The 19,705-nt window shown below is 44.9% G+C and overlaps 1 protein-coding gene across 6 annotated transcripts in view; it reads left to right on the top strand.

The window, feature by feature from the left end:
• LOC115128643 (phosphoprotein associated with glycosphingolipid-enriched microdomains 1-like) overlaps positions 1 to 19,705 on the top strand; it is a 90,973-nt gene that overhangs the window by 41,403 nt on the left and 29,865 nt on the right. For 2 of the 6 annotated variants that reach the window (XM_029658685.2, XM_029658688.2), the window contains exon 1: positions 1,754 to 1,875. The exons of the other annotated variants lie outside the window; for them this stretch is intronic. The gene's annotated coding sequence lies outside the window, so the exon portion shown is untranslated. Of the gene's footprint in view, positions 1 to 1,753; positions 1,876 to 19,705 lie in introns of those variants that run through there. 6 annotated transcript variants of the gene reach the window in all.

The following is a 19,705-nucleotide window of genomic DNA, read 5'->3' on the forward strand; positions in this document are numbered from 1 at the left end:
TTTATAGTGTTTTATTTACATTTTAGAGGCGATAAGGTGATAAGTTGGACAGATTGAGTGAAAAAAAGCTATTTTCCCACACAACATCTCTCCTTCTCACTATCACGCATTAGTTTAGCTTCCCCACCCGACATTTTTACAAAGACCCGACGGGGCTCATTGCCGTCTTGAATCATGCAGAAACGGGCAGCTTTTAGGTCATGTCGTTTATTTTGTTGGAAAGGGGTGAAATTGTGCTTTACAATGGTATTGACATTACAGTTGATTTGGAAGTATTACGTTTTTGGGGCGCTAATATACGATCAATTGTACGGACCAAGGCGATGTACAAAAGTGATTGAGTTTACGTTACGTCTAACCAGAGATACTTTTGGGGAGATGGGGAAACTGCTTTGGAATCGTATTAACGGCCAACGTGTACGTTGTCCTTGCATTGTCAATGGGCCACGCGGTGCATTCTGGGCGACTCTGGGGCAAGTAGAGCTCTCCTTCAAGGAGTGAATAGGAGTCAATTGGGCGCCAACTCAAAATCCAACACAACCATGAATTTCGTCAACAAGTACAATATTACAAATATTTTCCAAGATGTGAGATAATTAACTTGTTCTCTTTAATATCGTATAGCTTTGGAATGGTGACATTACGTACTTTTGAGGAAGATATGCAGGTTTCTCGACCCATACCCTGCCTTTGAGAAGGGATTGCGTAACACAGCATAACAACGTGAAAGCGATTGGTCACTCAGTCTGCTGGTTGTGGCATTATACATTCCTCCATTCATTGCCCAATGGGATTCCTTTCTCTAATATCTCTGGTCTAACTTCTAGGGTAACCAATGTGACAAATAGTGGAAGGCCTACAATTTGTTTAGCAGCTCTGTAGTATTGTATGAGTTTAGCGCCATGTAGGGTAAATTTGGGCCTGAAATTTAAATGGGTTCCCCTGAAACTGTAATTGTATCAAACAAATTAAGTGGTTATAGAATGCAACTGTTTAGTGTCAATTAAGAAATGTTTACACTATGAGAACTTGCTTTCATGTTATTATTTTGTGTTGGGACAGCCTGCAGGTCATAGAATATGAACACAGCCAGTGTAAAGGAAATATCATTTTCCCAAGTGGGATCCCCTGTGGGAAAAACCTTGGGGACATTTTGATCTCTACATTTTAGAGATGTATCTCTTTATCTATGTAAGGCACTATGGCAAGCAGCAGCTTTAATTAGCCTGGCATAGGTTCTTTTTCTATTCAGTATTATACAGTAATTAATCAATTCTGCCCCACAAGGGACAATGTCAGTGAATTCACTGATGTCACTGATGTACTTCATTTTATTCAGATTCAGTTTGTTATAGGTTCCATATTGTTGGGGAGTCAGGGGTTGTTAACTGTTATTAAAAAAATACAAATAAATATCAAATCGCATCTGTCAACTATTTTTTACTACTACAGAATCTTGAGTTTCGGACAAGTATTTGTATCTATTGGACAAGTAAAAAATCAGTCTCACTTGTCTGAAGGGCAGAGTTAATGTCAAGCCCTGCCGTAAGCCTAGGTTACATTAACGAGGCTGATGCAACAGGTCAGGTTATCTTCAAATGTTGATGAACTATTATTTCTTCACATCATAAAGCTCAGCGATGCGCACAAGGCAGTAGGCTACACGCAAATGTTCTTTCCATAATGCATTATGCAAAACACCATTGTCAAAAGGGCAGCGCACATGCCAGCGGTTTCATGTCACAGAGATGAAAGTATGCAACAACTAGCATGGGTTGCTAATATAACTAGGATTGTGCCTTTGGCTACTGGACAAAGTTGATATAAAATAATGACCTCCATGGATATGGTCTGATTTTGCTGCTTTGAAACAAGGTAAGACATGCCTCATAATATGTTGTAAAACTTTCAGGTTTCAAACAGTGAAGTATATCTTTTCAAAATGCATTCTGCCTCCAGCTCATTGTAAAGTGGTGTGTGACGCGCTGATGAAGCCTCCCTTCCAGTAGCTCTCACGCTGTCTGACAGATTTTACACCCAAAGGCTCTGTATCTACATGCTGTACGCATTTGATAAATAAGATGCATAACAAATATACTGTACACACGTGCCAATTTAATTCCACAAAATGATACAAATGAACCTATAGACCAATAAGCATGACCAGTCGAATGAATTTCCATCAATGTGTATAGGCTAAAAAGCATTATTTTGCTTGGGATTTTTTCTTATTCTCCTGGACAATTGGCTGTTGACAATTTTATTTATTGGCTTTTCAATTTTTTTTATCGGCCAAAAGCCGGCTATTACCAGATAATGGAAACCCTGACGTGAATACAAGGGGATTACAGTAGCATGAATTAACATCATGATGCAGTGTTGAAGTGCACTATGATAGTAAATGTTGCTACCACTCTAACCAGCACTGTGTCAATTGTGTGAAGTGTCCAGGGGTTGATGGGTTAACAAGGGAAATGAAGCGGGAGATTGACAGCTAATTGACTGTAATGGAGGCTGGGGTTTTAATTGGCCACTATAGGTTCACAGGCTAAACTCTCTAGTGGATACATAGGCTAAACTCTCCAGTGGATACATAGGCCAAACACTCAGAGTATAAATATGGAACAATATGGAACAGAAACGGAACCACATGAACGGAGAGGAGCAGGGTGAAGTGTGTGTGTGTGTGTGTGTGTGTGTGTTGTGTGTGTGTGTGTGTGTGTGTGTGTGTGTGTGTGTGTGTGTGTGTGTGTGTGTGTGTGTGTGTGTGTGTGTGTGTGTGTTTGCAGCTCGGGGCGGCAGGTAGCCTAGTGGTTAGAGTGTTGGATTACTAACCAAATGGTTGCAAGATTGAATCCCTGAGCTGACAAGGTAAATATCTGTCGTTCTGCCCCTGAACAAGGCAGTTAACCCACTGTTCCAAGGCCGTCATTGAAAATAAGAATTTGTTCTTAACTGACTTGCCTAGTTAAATAAAGGGCAAATAAAAAATGCGTGACGAGGGTGTGTTTGTGTGATCTGTCAGACACTCTAAGAGCCACCAGTGTGGATAATAAACTGAGGGCCACCTCCCTTCTTTCTCTACTCTACACCAGATTAGCAGTGGGAGATGTTGGGCACCTTTGGAAGTATCAGCTGTGTCTGCAGACAGAAACACACACACACACACACGCACGCACGCACGCACGCGCGCGCACAAACACACACTGCCTGCTAATTGGCTCATTTCTATTCAGATTCCAGTCGAAGCCCTCTGTGACTTTCAACAGATTTGCCAACAGCTCTATATTTGCTGCTCTGATGCACACAGTTGGTTCACTCAGTCTGTTCTGTTATTTCTCTCTCTAGAATATAATTTCACCTAAACTCATATCATGTTCTGCAGTTTCCTATAGCACATCTACATTATTCCAACAACTACATTATCCTCTATATCCTACCCTACAATATCTATCCTATGTTCTATCGATATCCTACGTTAAAATATTTAAATTCATGACGTACATTGGGATTTCTCTCTGTGTAGCTACAATTTTAATGATATATTTTGCCAGACATTGCAGATGTACAGACCACTGATTTAAACAGACATGTTGTTGCTGTCTCTACAGATCTGCTCTCTGAGCGCTGGCCCATATTTTACCATATCTTTATGCCCGATGAGTCGTGTTGCATTTGCCCAGGCCTAATCTGAAGGAGACGCCCAAGGGGGGAAGGGAGAGATGGAGAGAGAAAGGGGGAGGGGCAGAAAGCTACATTGATAGACAGACAGAAATACACAGACAGATTTCTCCAGACAAAGGACTGGTATAAGGGAGAGTTAGTTTCTGGGACTAGATCAGGAGGGGTCTGCATTATAAATTCCTACCCCGTGGAGCTCTGTGGAGGCCTGTCTGATAAATGGTGCTGCTGCAATGGTCAACCGCAGCGTAAGCAGAGCAGCACTCCTAATGCCTGCCTACCATCTACCACCCTCCTCTCACTCCTCTAATGCTGTCCTCCCAACATCCTCCTCCTCTCCTCTCACTCCTCTAATGCTGTCCTCCCAACACCCTCCTCCTCTCCTCTCACTCCTCTAATGCTGTCCTCCCAACATCCTCCTCCTCTCCTCTCACTCCTCTAATGCTGTCCTCCCAACAACCTCGTCATCTCCTCTCACTCTAATGCTGTCCTCCCAACAACCTCCTCCTCTCACTCCTCTAATGCTGTCCTCCCAACATCCTCTCCTCTCACTCCTCTAATGCTGTCCTCCCAACATCCTCCTCCTCTCCTCTCACTCCTCTAATGCTGTCCTCCCAACAACCTCGTCATCTCCTCTCACTCTAATGCTGTCCTCCCAACATCCTCCTCCTCTCACTCCTCTAATGCTGTCCTCCCAACATCCTCCTCCTCTCACTCTTCCAATGCTGTCCTCCCAACATCCTCTCCTCTCACTCCTCTAATGCTGTCCTCCCAACACCCTCCTCCTCTCCGCTCACTCCTCTAATGCTGTCCTCCCAACATCCTCCTCCTCTCCTCGCACTCCTCTAATGCTGTCCTCCCAACAAACTCGTCATCTCCTCTCACTCTAATGCTGTCCTCCCAACATCCTCCTCCTCTCACTCCTCTAATGCTGTCCTCCCAACATCCTCCTCCTCTCACTCTTCCAATGCTGTCCTCCCAACATCTTCTCCTCTCACTCCTCTAATGCTGTCCTCCCAACACCCTCGTCATCTCCTCTCACTCTAATTCTGTCCTCCCAACACTCTCCTCCTCTCCTCTCACTCCTCTAATGCTGTCCTCCCAACACCCTCCTCCTCTCCTCTCACTCTAATGCTGTCCTCCCAACATCCTCCTCCTCTCACTCTAATGCTGTCCTCCCAACACCCTCCTCCTCTTCTCTCACTCTAATGCTGTCCTCCCAACACCCTCCTCCTCTTCTCTCACTCTAATACTGTCCTCCCAACATCCTCCTCCTCTCACTCTAATGCTGTCCTCCCAACACCCTCCTCCTCTCCTCTCACTCTAATGCTGTCCTCCCAACATCCTCCTCTCACTCATCTAATGCCTTCCTCCCAACATCCTCCTCTCCTCTCACTCCTCTAATGCCGTCCTCCCAACATCCTCCTCTCACTCCTCTAATGCCGTCCTCCCAACATCCTCCTCTCACTCCTCCAATGCCGTCCTCCCAACATCCTCCTCTCACTCCTCCAATGCCATCCTCCCAACATCCTCCTCTCACTCCTCTAATGCCGTCCTCCCAACATCCTCCTCTCACTCCTCTAATGCCGTCCTCCCAACATCCTCCTCTCACTCCTCCAATGCCGTCCTCCCAACATCCTCCTCTCACTCCTCCAATGCCGTCCTCCCAACATCCTCCTCTCACTCCTCTAATGCCGTCCTCCCAACATCCTCCTCTCCTCTCACTCCTCGAATGCTGTCCTCCCAACATCCTCCTCCTATCCTCTCACTCCTCTAATACTGTCCTCCCAACATCCTCCTCTCCTCTCACTCCTCTAATGCTGTCCTCCCAACATCCTCCTCTCACTCCTCCAATGCCGTCCTCCCAACATCCTCCTCTCCTCTCACTCCTCTAATGCTGTCCTCCCAACATCCTCCTCTCACTCCTCCAATGCCGTCCTCCCAACATCCTCCTCTCCTCTCACTCCTCGAATGCTGTCCTCCCAACATCCTCCTCCTATCCTCTCACTCCTCTAATGCCGTCCTCCCAACATCCTCCTCTCACTCCTCTAATGCTGTCCTCCCAACATCCTCCTCTCACTCCTCGAATGCTGTCCTCCCAACATCCTCCTCCTATCCTCTCACTCCTCTAATGCTGTCCTCCCAACATCCTCCTCTCACTCCTCCAATGCCGTCCTCCCAACATCCTCCTCTCACTCCTCTAATGCCGTCCTCCCAACATCCTCCTCTCACTCCTCCAATGCCGTCCTCCCAACATCCTCCTCTCACTCCTCCAATGCCGTCCTCCCAACATCCTCCTCTCCTCTCACTCCTCTAATGCTGTCCTCCCAACATCCTCCTCTCACTCCTCCAATGCCGTCCTCCCAACATCCTCCTCTCCTCTCACTCCTCGAATGCTGTCCTCCCAACATCCTCCTCCTATCCTCTCACTCCTCTAATGCCGTCCTCCCAACATCCTCCTCTCACTCCTCTAATGCTGTCCTCCCAACATCCTCCTCTCACTCCTCGAATGCTGTCCTCCCAACATCCTCCTCCTATCCTCTCACTCCTCTAATGCTGTCCTCCCAACATCCTCCTCTCACTTCTCCAATGCCGTCCTCCCAACATCCTCCTCTCACTCCTCTAATGCCGTCCTCCCAACATCCTCCTCTCACTCCTCCAATGCCGTCCTCCCAACATCCTCCTCTCACTCCTCCAATGCCGTCCTCCCAACATCCTCCTCTCACTCCTCCAATGCCGTCCTCCCAACATCCTCCTCTCACTCCTCTAATGCCGTCCTCCCAACATCCTCCTCTCCTCTCACTCCTCGAATGCTGTCCTCCCAACATCCTCCTCCTATCCTCTCACTCCTCTAATACTGTCCTCCCAACATCCTCCTCTCCTCTCACTCCTCTAATGCTGTCCTCCCAACATCCTCCTCTCCTCTCACTCCTCCAATGCCGTCCTCCCAACATCCTCCTCTCCTCTCACTCCTCTAATGCTGTCCTCCCAACATCCTCCTCTCACTCCTCCAATGCCGTCCTCCCAACATCCTCCTCTCCTCTCACTCCTCGAATGCTGTCCTCCCAACATCCTCCTCCTATCCTCTCACTCCTCTAATGCCGTCCTCCCAACATCCTCCTCTCACTCCTCTAATGCTGTCCTCCCAACATCCTCCTCTCACTCCTCTAATGCTGTCCTCCCAACATCCTCCTCCTATCCTATCACTCCTCTAATGCTGTCCTCCCAACATCCTCCTCTCACTCCTCTAATGCCGTCCTCCCAACATCCTCCTCTCACTCCTCCAATGCCGTCCTCCCAACATCCTCCTCTCACTCCTCCAATGCCGTCCTCCCAACATCCTCCTCTCACTCCTCGAATGCTGTCCTCCCAACATCCTCCTCCTATCCTCTTACTCCTCTAATGCCGTCCTCCCAACATCCTCCTCTCACTCCTCCAATGCCGTCCTCCCAACATCCTCCTCTCACTCCTCTAATGCCGTCCTCCCAACATCCTCCTCTCACTCCTCCAATGCCGTCCTCCCAACATCCTCCTCCTATCCTCTCACTCCTCTAATGCTGTCCTCCCAACATCCTCCTCTCACTCCTCTAATGCTGTCCTCCCAACATCCTCCTCTCACTCCTCTAATACTGTCCTCCCAACACCCTCCTCTTCTCCTCTCACTCCTCTAATGCTGTCCTCCCAACATCCTCCTCCACTCCTCCATCCCTCTCGTTCTGAATCAGACAGGGAGGGGTGAGAAGGGACAGACCCTCGTGGAGTTATGCACCACCCCTATACCACTGTTCCAGCTATCCCTCCCTAGCCCTGCACCCCCATCCAGCCCCATCCCGATCTCAAATCATCAGTCCCCATCCCCAGCCATGTGTGCAGCCTGCCGGCCTAGCCAGTATTAAAACACACACACACACACACACACACACACACACACACACACACACACACACACACACACACAGCTAGATTTAATAAATCACCCTGTTGCTAATGGAGCTGAGGGGGTTTACATGCATCTGTCCACCTCCCCGTGCTGCCCCTAGATTAATACCCCATTGATTGTGTCTGTGAATGAATGAATGACATTTTATTTTCAAATCGCCAGTTCCCAACCCACCCCTTACTGGACTAATTGACACACAAGCAAACATTACAATGATAGTAATTCTGTTGTTCTGTGCAATGTGCACCGCATAAAGAATGAAACATACATCAATAGATCAGGTTATACAAGTAATAATGAAAACCTTAGAGCAGTAAAAAGAACACATAAATCCAGAAAAAGGAACCTGGTCTGAACCCGGTCTGCCACAAAGAGAAGATTCAATTGTGAGACAGGCCTACACACAATCTATATACATACATGCCCTTTACTATATATCTGGAGCTAAATATTTGGATTACTTAATTATAGGGCATCCTTTATCTTTTATTCCAGGCTTTATCTAAAAATTCCACAAACGGAAATACACAATGGACAAAAACATATCATTTTCTCCTCATCGCTCTGCCACATAATGCCAGGGTATATCTGGTGGGCTTTCTGGAATAAGGGCAAACATATATCATGGTAGACAGGACAATGGAGGATAAAATTAATTCCCTGGTGATGTACATGGGACTGGCGAAGGTATCAAGACTAGAGGTCGACTGATTAATCTTAATGGCCGATTAATTAGGGCCGATTTCAAGTTTTTATAACAATCGGAAATCGGTATTTTTGGACACCGATTTGGCCAATTTTTTTATTTAACTGGGCAAGTCAGTTAACACATTCTTATTTTCAATGACGGCCTACGGTGGGTTAACTGTCTTGTTCAGGGGCAGAACGACAGATTTGTACCTTGTCAGCTCCGGGATTCAACCTTGCAACCTTACAGTTAACTAGTCCAACGCTCTAACCACCTGCCTCTCATTGCTCTCCACGAGGAGCCTGCCTGTTACGAATGCAGTAAGAAGCCAAGGCAAGTTGCTAGCTAGCATTAAACTTATCTTATAAAAAACAATCAATCATAATCACTAGTTTTAACTACACATGGTTGATGATATTACTAGTTTATCTAGCGTATCCTGCGTTGCATATAATCGATGCAACGCTGGGGGATGATTTATTAACAAAAGCACATTTGTGAAAAAAGAACAATCGTTGGATAACTGTACCTAACCATAAACATCAATGCCTTTCTTAAAATCAATACACAGAAGTATATATTTTTAAACCTGCATATTTAGCTAAAAGAAATCCAGGTTAGAAGGCAATATTAACCAGGTGAAATTGTGTCACTTCTCTTGCGTTCATTGCACGCAGAGTCAGGGTATATGCAACAGTTTGGGCAGCCTGGCTTGTTGTGAACTAATTTGCCAGAATTTTACATAAATATGACAACATTGAAGGTTGTGCAATGTAACAAGAATATTTAAACTTAGGGATACCACCCATTAGAGAAAATACAGAACGGTTCCGTATTTCACTGAAATAATAAAATGATAGTTTCCGGATTCGACCATATTAATGAGCAAAGGCTCGTATTTCTGTGTGTTATTATGTTATAATTAAGTCTATGATTTGATATTTGATAGAGCAGTCTGACTGAGCGGTGGTAGGCAGCAGCAGGCTCGTAAGCATTCATTCAAACAGCACTTTCGTGCGTTTTGCCAGCAGCTCTTCCCTGTGCTTCAAGCATTGAGCTGTTTATGACTTCAAGCCTATCAACTCCTGAGATTAGGCTGGTGTAACTGATGTTAAATGGCTAGCTAGTTAGCGGGGTGCGCACTAATAGCGTTTCAAATGTCACTCACTCTGAGACTTGGAGTGGTTGTTCCCCTTGCTCAGCAAGGGCCGCGGATTTTGTGGAGCGATGGGTAAAGATGCTTTGAGGGTGACTGTTGTTGATGTGTTCCTGGTTCGAGCCCAGGTAGGAGCGATGAGAGGACAGAAGCTATACTGTTACACTGGCAATACTAAAGTGCCTATAAGAACATCCAATAGTCAAAGGTATATGAAATACAAATGGTATAGAGAGAAATAGTCCTATAAATACTATATTAACTACAACCTAAAACCTCTTACCTTGGAATATTGAAGTCTCAGGAACCACCAGCTTTCATATGTTCTCATGTTCTGAGCAAGGAACTTAGACGTTAGCTTTCTTACATGGCACATATTGCACTTTTACTTTCTTCACCAACACTTTGTTTTTGCATTATTAAATCCAAATTGAACATGTTTCATTAAATATATTGAGGCTAAATGTATGTATTATATTAAGTTAAAATAAGTGTTCATACACTATTGTTGCAATTGTCATTATTACAAAAATATATATAATTGTCAGATTAATCGGTATAGGCTTTTTTGGTCCTCCAATAATCGGTATCGCGTTGAAAAATCATAATCTGTGTGTGTGTGTGGGTGGGTGTCTGTCTGTCTGGGTGTGTATATCTGTCTGTGTGTGTGGGTGGGTGGGTGTCTGTCTGTCTGGGTGTGTATATCTGTCTGTGTGTGTGGGTGGGTGGGTGTGTACAGTTGAAGTCAGAGGTTTACATACACCTTAGCTAAACACATTTAAACTCAGTTTCAATTCCTGACATTTAATTCTAGTAAAGATTCCCTGTTTTAGATCAGTTAGGATTACCACTTTATTTAAGAAATGTGAAATGTCAGAATAATAGTAGAGAGAATGATTTATTTCAGCTTTTATTTCTTTCATCACATTCCCAGTGGATCTGTGTCTGTGTGTGTGTCTGTCTGTGTGGGTGTGTGTATGTCTGTGTGGGTGTGTCTTCCTGTGGGCGTGTGTGTCTATCTGTGTGGGTCTGTCGGCCGGCCGGCGTCAGAGCTAGGTGAAGTATGGTGGGGTGCTGCTGGGGGAACGTTGTTTGTGGTGTATGTGTCTGTTATGAAGATGTTGGGTTTGCAAAACAAGTGTGTGTGAGAGGGAGATAGACTCTGTTTGTAGAGATCTGTTACATCTAATTTGGGCTGGCATAATGAATAAACCCAATGGCCTTGTGTACCTGAGATGAGAGACTGACGGACAGGGAGACGGACGGACACACAGAGAGAGTGTGTGTGAGAGAGAGACAGGAAGAGAGACAGACAAGGCCCGTGTCTGTGTTAATGTTTTTATCTTCCCTCCTATGCAGCACATCATAATCTCTCCTGTTGAATAAAGACCTGCTCTGCTCTATCAGTGGTAATCTGCACCTCATTTCCAAAGATCCAGCAGCAAGACTTCTGCAGCAACAGCCTGTGACTCAAAGACAACTCTGCTTTTTAGTGCTGAGTGCTGTCGACTCACTTTTTTTTCTTAAAAGATAACATTCCCTTGATCTCTTGGATCCTCCAAGAATATTTGACCCTTTGTGTCTGTGGTGTTTCTTGGATTCCTTTGTGCGATAGCAGGCCTTTTGTTTTTCTATCCGTTTTGAGATGCTGAAGTGATATCAACAGGCATGTGCTCCTTCACTCTTAACTGACTGATAATGTCCCCCCCCCCTCAGCCTCAGCAGCGCAGGTCAGGAGGTCAGCATCTGTCTAAATGTTTGGTGAGAAAGTAATTTAGGATGTGTGACCATCACTGGGACTGTGACAATGTGTAGTCTCTCGTGTTATTCATTTAGACTAGGCTATGGGATTTTAATGGCCGACTCGGCTGACTTGCGATATCGATACAAATCTGCACTGCAACATATTTAGTTTGAGCTCATATTGAATTTCAACAAATGATTGTTAGACCCTGAGCAGTTGGTACTTCTCAGTATTCAAAAAGGGATTATGAGAATATACATTTTAGGTTTAGTGTTATTTTGTGGTCGGATGTTTAAATCTCACACTCTCCAAATAGAGACGATTATAATGATGATGCTTCCTCCTTTTTGGTGTTGACCAGAGGGAGGGACTGAGAAAGAGGAGGTGAGAAAAGGAGAGCGAGAGAGAAATTGAGCGTTAGTGCGCCTAGAGCAAAACACGGATAAAAATAGAGAAGTTTCTCTAGACTACAGACTTTAGTGTGTTAATGGTTGACACAGACAGTATTGTTTATCTGCTAGCTGAACACAGTAGAGCAGAGCAGCATGCCCTGAATGCAGACACTACTGAGAGAGGGAGAGAAAAGGGGGGACAGCACTCCTTTAGTAACCTGCCAGCTATACAAACCCCCATTTTGAGCCCCAGAAGTGCAGCTTCAACCTCTAACTCTAGTGGAATGCTGTGTGTGAGAGCTAGAGTTACGTTTGTTTTGTTTTACTTTCTCAGTTCCTTAACTGGCTTCATAGAGAGAGAAAGGCGGGCAGTGTGGTGTTATCCATACCCTCTGTTTTCCACTTGATGTGGTCGGATGGGATATTTCCTGGCTGAAAGAATCTTCTGTGTGTGGAAAAACATTTCCGGGGGGCTCCCGAGGGGCGCAGCGGTCTAAGGCACTGCATCCCAGTGCTTGAGGCGTCACTACAGACACCCTGGTTTGATTCTAGGCTGTATCACAACCGGCCATGATTGGGAATAATATAGGGCGGCGCACAATTGGCCCTGCGTCGTCCAGGTTTGCTGGTGTAGGCCGTCATTGTAAATAAGAATTTGTTCTTAACTGACTTGCTTAGTTAAATAAAGGGGGGGGTCCTGTCCTCAAGAGACCTACAGCCCTGTCCTGAAGAGACCTACAGCCCTGTCCTCAAGAGACCTACAGTCCTGTCCTCAAGAGACCTACAGCCCTGACCTCAAGAGATCTACAGCCCTGTCCTCAAGAGACCTACAGCCCTGTCCTCAAGAGACCTACAGCCCTGTCCTCAAGAGATCTACAGCCCTGTCCTCAAGAGATCTACAGACCTGTCCTCAAGAGACCTACAGTCCTGTTCTCAAGAGACCTACAGCCCTGTCCACAAGAGACCTACAGTCCTGTCCTCAAGAGACCTACAGCCCTGTCCTCAAGAGACCTACAGCCCTGTCCTCAAGAGACCTACAGCCCTGTCCTCAAGAGACCTACAGTCATGTCCTCAAGAGATCTACAGCCCTGTCCTCAAGAGACCTACAGCCCTGTCCTCAAGAGACCTACAGCCCTGTCCTCAAGATATCTACAGCCCTGTCCTCAAGAGACCTACAGCCCTGTTCCCAAGAGACCTACAGCCTTGTTCTCAAGAGACCTACAGTCCTGTCCTCAAGAGACCTACAGCCCTGTCCTCAAGAGACCTACAGCCCTGTCCTCAAGAGACCTACAGCCCTGTCCTCAAGAGACCTACAGCCCTGTCCTCAAGAGATCTACAGTCATGTCCTCAAGAGACCTACAGCCCTGTCCTCAAGAGACCTACAACCCTGTCCTCAAGAGATCTACAACCCTGTCCTCAAGAGACCTACAGCCCTATCCTCAAGAGACCTACAGCCCTGTCCTCAAGAGATCTACAACCCTGTCCTCAAGAGACCTACAACCCTGTCCTCAAGAGATCTACAACCCTGTCCTCAAGAGACCTACAGCCCTGTCCTCAAGAGACCTACAGCCCTGTCCTCAAGAGACCTACAGCCCTGTCCTCAAGAGACCTACAGCAATATATAGAAAGTTTGAGGGTTTCTGTTGAAAAATACGTCTTATTTTAGAGAAGCATCTCTGTTAAACAAATAGGCACCAGCTGCACTTTACCCTGCCTGTTACTGCAGAAAAACATTCAGCAAGTTTCCATTTCATTTCCTTAATTCCCTGTTTTAAAGTAAGCTTGATAGGCATCTGTAAAGAGAAAAAGGAACTCAGAGGGAGAACCTGGATGGATATGAAGACAAAGAGAAAAAGAAAAGGGACTCAAAAATGAGAAAGAGAGAGGAAACTCAGAAGATATATAACAGATTCAAGCAGCACTTGTAGATGAGAAATGAGAGGAAACCAAAAATACAGAGAAGCTCTCTAAATTATGCAGTCTGTCCATCCGACTGCTTCCCATTTAGGAGAAAAACAAGACGGATCAATTTTACTCCATGTCAGACCATTAACATCAACCCGTGGGAACATCACTGTTTCCATGGCTACACCGCCCGCCATATTCTGTTGATTAACACGGACTGTTTTAATTGGAAGGTTTCCCTCTCGCCACGTCCCCGCGAGAAAACCACTGATTGGTTTAGATGCTACTGGAAGGTCTGGCGAGCATCGGGCACTGGCCCATGGAACTGACAGTCGGCACGTGCGTGTTCAAAACTAGATTAGTCCCAGTTGGTTAGCTGTGGCGTTAGCGAACTAGCTGATGGTATTGTCTGTGGTATGATATCTGTGGTATTAGCTAGATAGCTGATGGTTTTGTCTGTGGTATGGTATTATCTGTGGTATTAGCTAGCTAGCTGATGGTATTTTTTGTTTACCTTTATTTAACCAGGCAAGTCAGTTAAGAACACATTCTTATTTTCAATGACGGCCTGGGAACAGTGGGTTAACTGCCTGTTCAGGGGCAGAACGACAGATTTGTACCTTGTCAGCTCGGGGGTTTGAACTCACAACCTTCCGGTTACTAGTCCAACGCTCTAACCACTAGGCTACGCTGCCGCCCCGTCTGTGGTATGGTATTATCTGTGGTGTTAGCTAGCTAGCTGATGGTTTTGTCTGTGGTATGGTATTATCTGTGGTATTAGCTGATATATATATATAAATAAATAACCAAAGTGATAAAAGAAACTAACAGACAGGAGACAGAGGACTTCTGACACAGTGACACACCCATCCCGAAGGCCCATCTGTGGGTCATTCATACATTATATTACAGCCTTTCAGGATGCTGTCCCTCCGTGGCCCTGCCCTGTCTAAGACAATACCATCAGCTAGCTCGCTAACACCACAGATAATACCATACCACAGACAATATATATATATATACACACACACACTACCATTCAAAAGTTTGGGAACACTTAGATATGTCGTTGTTTTTTTTTAAAAGCTACTTTTTTTGTCATTTAAACTAACATCAAATTGATCACAAAAACAATGTAGACATTGTTAATGTTGTAAATGACTATTGTAGCTGGAAACGTCAGTTTAAAAAAACAAGTATGTGTACAGAGGCCCATTATAAGCAACCATCACTCCTGTGTTCCAATGGCACGTTGTGTTAGCTAATCCAAGTTTATCATTTTAAATGGCTAACTGATCATTAGAAAACCCTTTTGCAATTATGTTAGCACAGCTGAAAACTGTTGTGCTGATTAAAGAAGCAATAAAACGGGCCTTCTTTAGACTAGTTGAGTATCTGGAGCATACTTCCAATGTCGTGGCAAAATGGCTTAAGGGCAACAAAGTCAAGGCATTGGAGTGGCCATCACAAAGCCCTGACCTCAACCCTATAGAAAATGTGTGGGCAGAACTGAAAAAGTGTGTGTGAGCAAGGAGGCCTACAAACCTGACTCAGTTAGACCAGCTCTGTCATGAGGAATGGGCCAAAATTCACCCAACTTATTGTGGGAAGGTTGTGGAAGACTACCTGAAACGTTTGACCAAAGTTAAACAATTTAAAGGCAATGCTACCAAATACTAAATGTGTATGTAAACTTCTGACACACTGGGAATGTGATGAAAGAAATAAAATATTAAATAAATCATTCTTTCTACTATTATTCTGACATTTCACATTCTTAGAATAAAGTGGTGATCCTACCTGACCGAAGACAGGAAATTTTTACTAGGATTAAATGTCAGGAATTGTGAAAAACTGAGTTTTAAATGTATTTGGCTAAGGTGTATGTAAACTTCCAACTTCAACTGTGTGTATGTATGTATATTTATACAGTGGGGAGAACAAGTATTTGATACACTGCCGATTTTGCAGGTTTTCCTACTTAAAAAGCATGTAGAAGTCTGTAATTTTGATCATAGGTACACTTTAACTTCTGGCTCTCACAGACCTGTAACTTCTTCTTTAAGAGGCTCCTCTGTCCTCCACTCGTTACCTGTATTAATGGCACCTGTTTGAACTTGTTATCAGTATAAAAGGCACCCCGTCCACAACCTCAAAAAGTCACACTCCAAACTCCACTATGTCCAAGACCAAAGAGCTGTCAAAGGACACCAGAAACAAAATTGAAGACCTGCACCAGGCTGGGAAGACTGAATCTGCAATAGGTAAGCAGCTTGGTTTGAAGAAATCAACTGTGGGAGCAGTTATTAGGAAATGGAAGACATACAAGACCACTGATAATCTCCCTCGATCTGGGGCTCCACGCAAGATCTCTCCCTGTGGGGTCAAAATGATCACAAGAACGGTGAGCAAAAATCCCAGAACCACATGGGGGGACCTAGTGAATGACCTGCAGAGAGCTGGGACCAAAGTAACAAAGCCTACCATCAGTAACACACTACGCCGCCAGGGACTCAAATCCTGCAGTGCCAGACGTGTCCCACTGCTTAAGCCAGTACATGTCCAGGCCCGTCTGAAGTTTGCTAGAGAGCATTTGGATGATCCAGAAGAAGATTGGGAGAATGTCATATGGTCAGATGAAACCAAAATACAACTTTTTGGTAAAAACTCAACTCGTCGTGTTTGGAGGACAAAGAATGCTGAGTTGCATCCAAAGAACACCATATCTACTGTGAAGCATGGGGGTGGAAATATCATGCTTTGGGGCTGTTTTTCTGCAAAGGGACCAGGCCGACTGATCCGTGTAAAGGAAAGAATGAATGGGGCCATGTATCGTGAGATTTTGAGTGAAAACCTCCTTCCATCAGCAAGGGCTGGGTCTTTCAGCATGACAATGATCCCAAACACATTGCCCGGGCAACGAAGGAGTGGCTTCGTAAGAAGCATTTCATGGTCCTGGAGTGGCCTAGCCAGTCTCCAGATCTCAACCCCATAGAAAATCTTTGGAGGGAGTTGAAAGTCCGTGTTGCCCAGCAACAGCCCCAAAACATCACTGCTCTAGAGGAGATCTGCATGGAGGAATGGGCCAAAATACCAGCAACAGTGTGTGAAAACCTTGTGAAGACTTACAGAAAACGTTTGACTTCTGTCATTTCCGACAAAGGGTATATAACAAAGTATTGAGATAAACTTTTGTTATTGACCAAATACTTATTTTCCACCATATTTAGCAAATAAATTCATTAAAAAATCCTACAATGTGATTTTCTGGATAATTTTTTTCTCATTTTGTATGTTATAGTTGAAGTGTACCTATGATGAAAATTACAGGCCTCTCTCATCTTTTTAAGTGGGAGAACTTGCACAATTGGTGGCTGACTAAATACTTTTTTGCCCCACTGTGTGTGTGTGTATATATATATATATATATATACACAGTTCAAGGATTTCAAGGATTTTTCTTTATTTTTACTATTTTCTACATTATAGAATAATAGTGAAGACATCAACACTATGAAATAACACACATGGAATCATGTAGTAACCAAAAAAGTGTGAAACAAATCAAAATTAATTTTATATTTCACATTATTCAAAGTAGCCACCATTTGCCTTGATGACAGCTTTCCACACTTGGTATTCTCTCAACTACCTTCACGAGGTAGTCACCTGGAATGCATTTTAATTAACAGGTGTGCCTTGTTAAAGGTTACTTTGTGGGATTTATTTTTTGAGCCAATCAGTTTTGTTGTGACAAGGCAGGGGTGGTATACAGAAGATAGCCTTATGTGGTAAAATACCATATTATGGCAAGAACCGCTCAAATAAGCAAAGCGTAACGACAGTCCATCATTACTTTAAGACATGAAGGTCAGTCAATTCAGAAAATGTCAAGAACTTTGAAAGTTTCTTCAAGTGCAGTCGCAAAAACCATCAAAGGCTATGATGAAACTGGCTCTCATGAGGACCGCCACAGGAAAGGAAGACCCAGAGTTACCTCTCCTGCAGAGGATCAGTTCATTAGAGTTAACTGCACCTCAGATTGCAGCCCAAATAAATGCTTCACAGAGTTCAAGTAAGAGACACATCTCAATATCAACTCTTCATAGGAGACTGTGTGAATCAGGCCTTCATGGTTGAATTGCTGCAAAGAAACCACTACTAAAGGACCGCAATAAGAAGAAGACACTTGCTTGAGCCAAGAAACACGAGCAATGGACATTAGACCGGTGGAAATCTGTCCTTTGGTCTGATGAGTCTAAATTTGAGATGTTTTGTTCCAACCGCCGTGTCTTTGTGAGACGCAGAGTAGGTGAACGGATGATCTCCGCATGTGTGGTTCCCACCTTGAAGTATGGAGGAGGAGGTGTGATGGTGTGGGGATGCTATGCCTGTGACACTGTCAGTGATTGGTTTGCGCTTAGTGGGACTATCATTTGTTTTTCAAAAGGACAATGACCTTAAACACACCTCCAGGCTGTATAAGGGCTATTTGACCAGGGAGAGTGATGGAGTAGTGCATCAGATGACCTGGCCTCCACAATCACCCGACTTCAACCCAGTTGAGATGGTTTGGGGTGAGTTGGACCGCAGAGTGAAGGAAAAGCAGCCAACAAGTGCTCAGCATATGTGGGAACTCCTTCAAGACTGTTGGAAAAGCAGTTCTCATGAAGCTGGTTGAGAGAATGCCAAGAGTGTGCAAAGCTGTCATCAAGACAAAGGGTGGCTAATCTGAAGAATGTATAAATATTTTTATTTGTTTAACACTCTTGTGGTTACTACATTATTCCATTTGTGTTTTTTCATAGCTTTTATGTCTTCACAATATTTCAACAATGTAGAAAATAGTAAAAATAAAGAAAATCCCTTGAATGAGGGGGGGGCCCGAGGTGTGAGGGCGCATGCTGAATAGCGTGGCATTGCTTATCATTAGGCCTGTCAGACTGAGAAACACAAGCAGACACACTCACACAATACACACACAGAGACAGCAACATATGCTGTATGGCGTGAAATCCTGATGATAGGTGGAGAAGGGCCTGTTAGTGCTGGTCTTTGTTGGGCATGTCTTTCTACTCTCACTGTCAGGTTGAAAAACGTCACAGAGGAATTTGTGTCTGATACAAGAATGTGAGAAGTCCTTGTATTGTATTAAACATTCCCTCACACAAGAGTGAAATGGAAGTTTTAATGTCACGAAAATGCGGCATAGGATTTCTTCAAAATGAAACTAATTTGCATAACTTTGAATACATTTCTTTTTTTTCTTTGCTTTTACAATTTATTTATTTATATTATATGAAAGTGCACTTTAGAGCATGCTCTCACTTCCACCTAATCTTGGTCTGCAAAAGCACATTATAAAATAACAAGTGCCCCCCCCCCCCCCCCCCCCCAAACCCAAAATTCCTCATTGTATTATTATTCCAGAGTGACTTTTTCCCCCCATTCTCTTATCAAATGATTTATTCTGGAAATGCCTCTGGCTCACACATGAGAATCCTCCCTGGGAAGAGTTCTCAAGATCCAGCTGTGCGCACGTGCGTGTGTAAGGCCACTCAGAGAGAAGGTGGTGTTCCACGTCCGTGTGTAAGGCCACTCAGAGAGAAGGTGGTGTTCCACGTCCGTGTGTAAGGCCACTCAGAGAGAAGGTGGTGTTCCACGTCCGTGTGTAAGGCCACTCACAGAGAAGGTGGTGTTCCACATCCGTGTGTAAGGCCACTCAGAGAGAAGGTGGTGTTCCACGTCCGTGTGTAAGGCCACTCACAGAGAAGGTGGTGTTCCACGTCCGTGTGTAAGGCCACTCAGAGAGAAGGTGGTGTTCCACGTCCGTGTGTAAGGCCACTCACAGAGAAGGTGGTGTTCCACGTCCGTGTGTAAGGCCACTCAGAGAGAAGGTGGTGTTCCACGTCCGTGTGTAAGGCCACTCACAGAGAAGGTGGTGTTCCACGGGCGTGTGTAAGGTCACTCACAGAGAAGGTGGTGATCCACGGGCGTGTGTAAGGCCACTCAGAGAGAAGGTGGTGTTCCACGGGCGTGTGTAAGGCCACTCAGAGAGAAGGTGGTGTTCCACGGGCGTGTGTAAGGCCACTCAGAGAGAAGGTGGTGTTCCACGGGCGTGTGTAAGGCCACTCACAGAGAAGGTGGTGTTCCACGGGCGTGTGTAAGGCCACTCAGAGAGAAGGTGGTGTTCCACGGG

This window comes from Oncorhynchus nerka, linkage group LG4 (genome assembly GCF_034236695.1).
Source record: "Oncorhynchus nerka isolate Pitt River linkage group LG4, Oner_Uvic_2.0, whole genome shotgun sequence".
NCBI lineage: Eukaryota > Metazoa > Chordata > Actinopteri > Salmoniformes > Salmonidae > Oncorhynchus > Oncorhynchus nerka.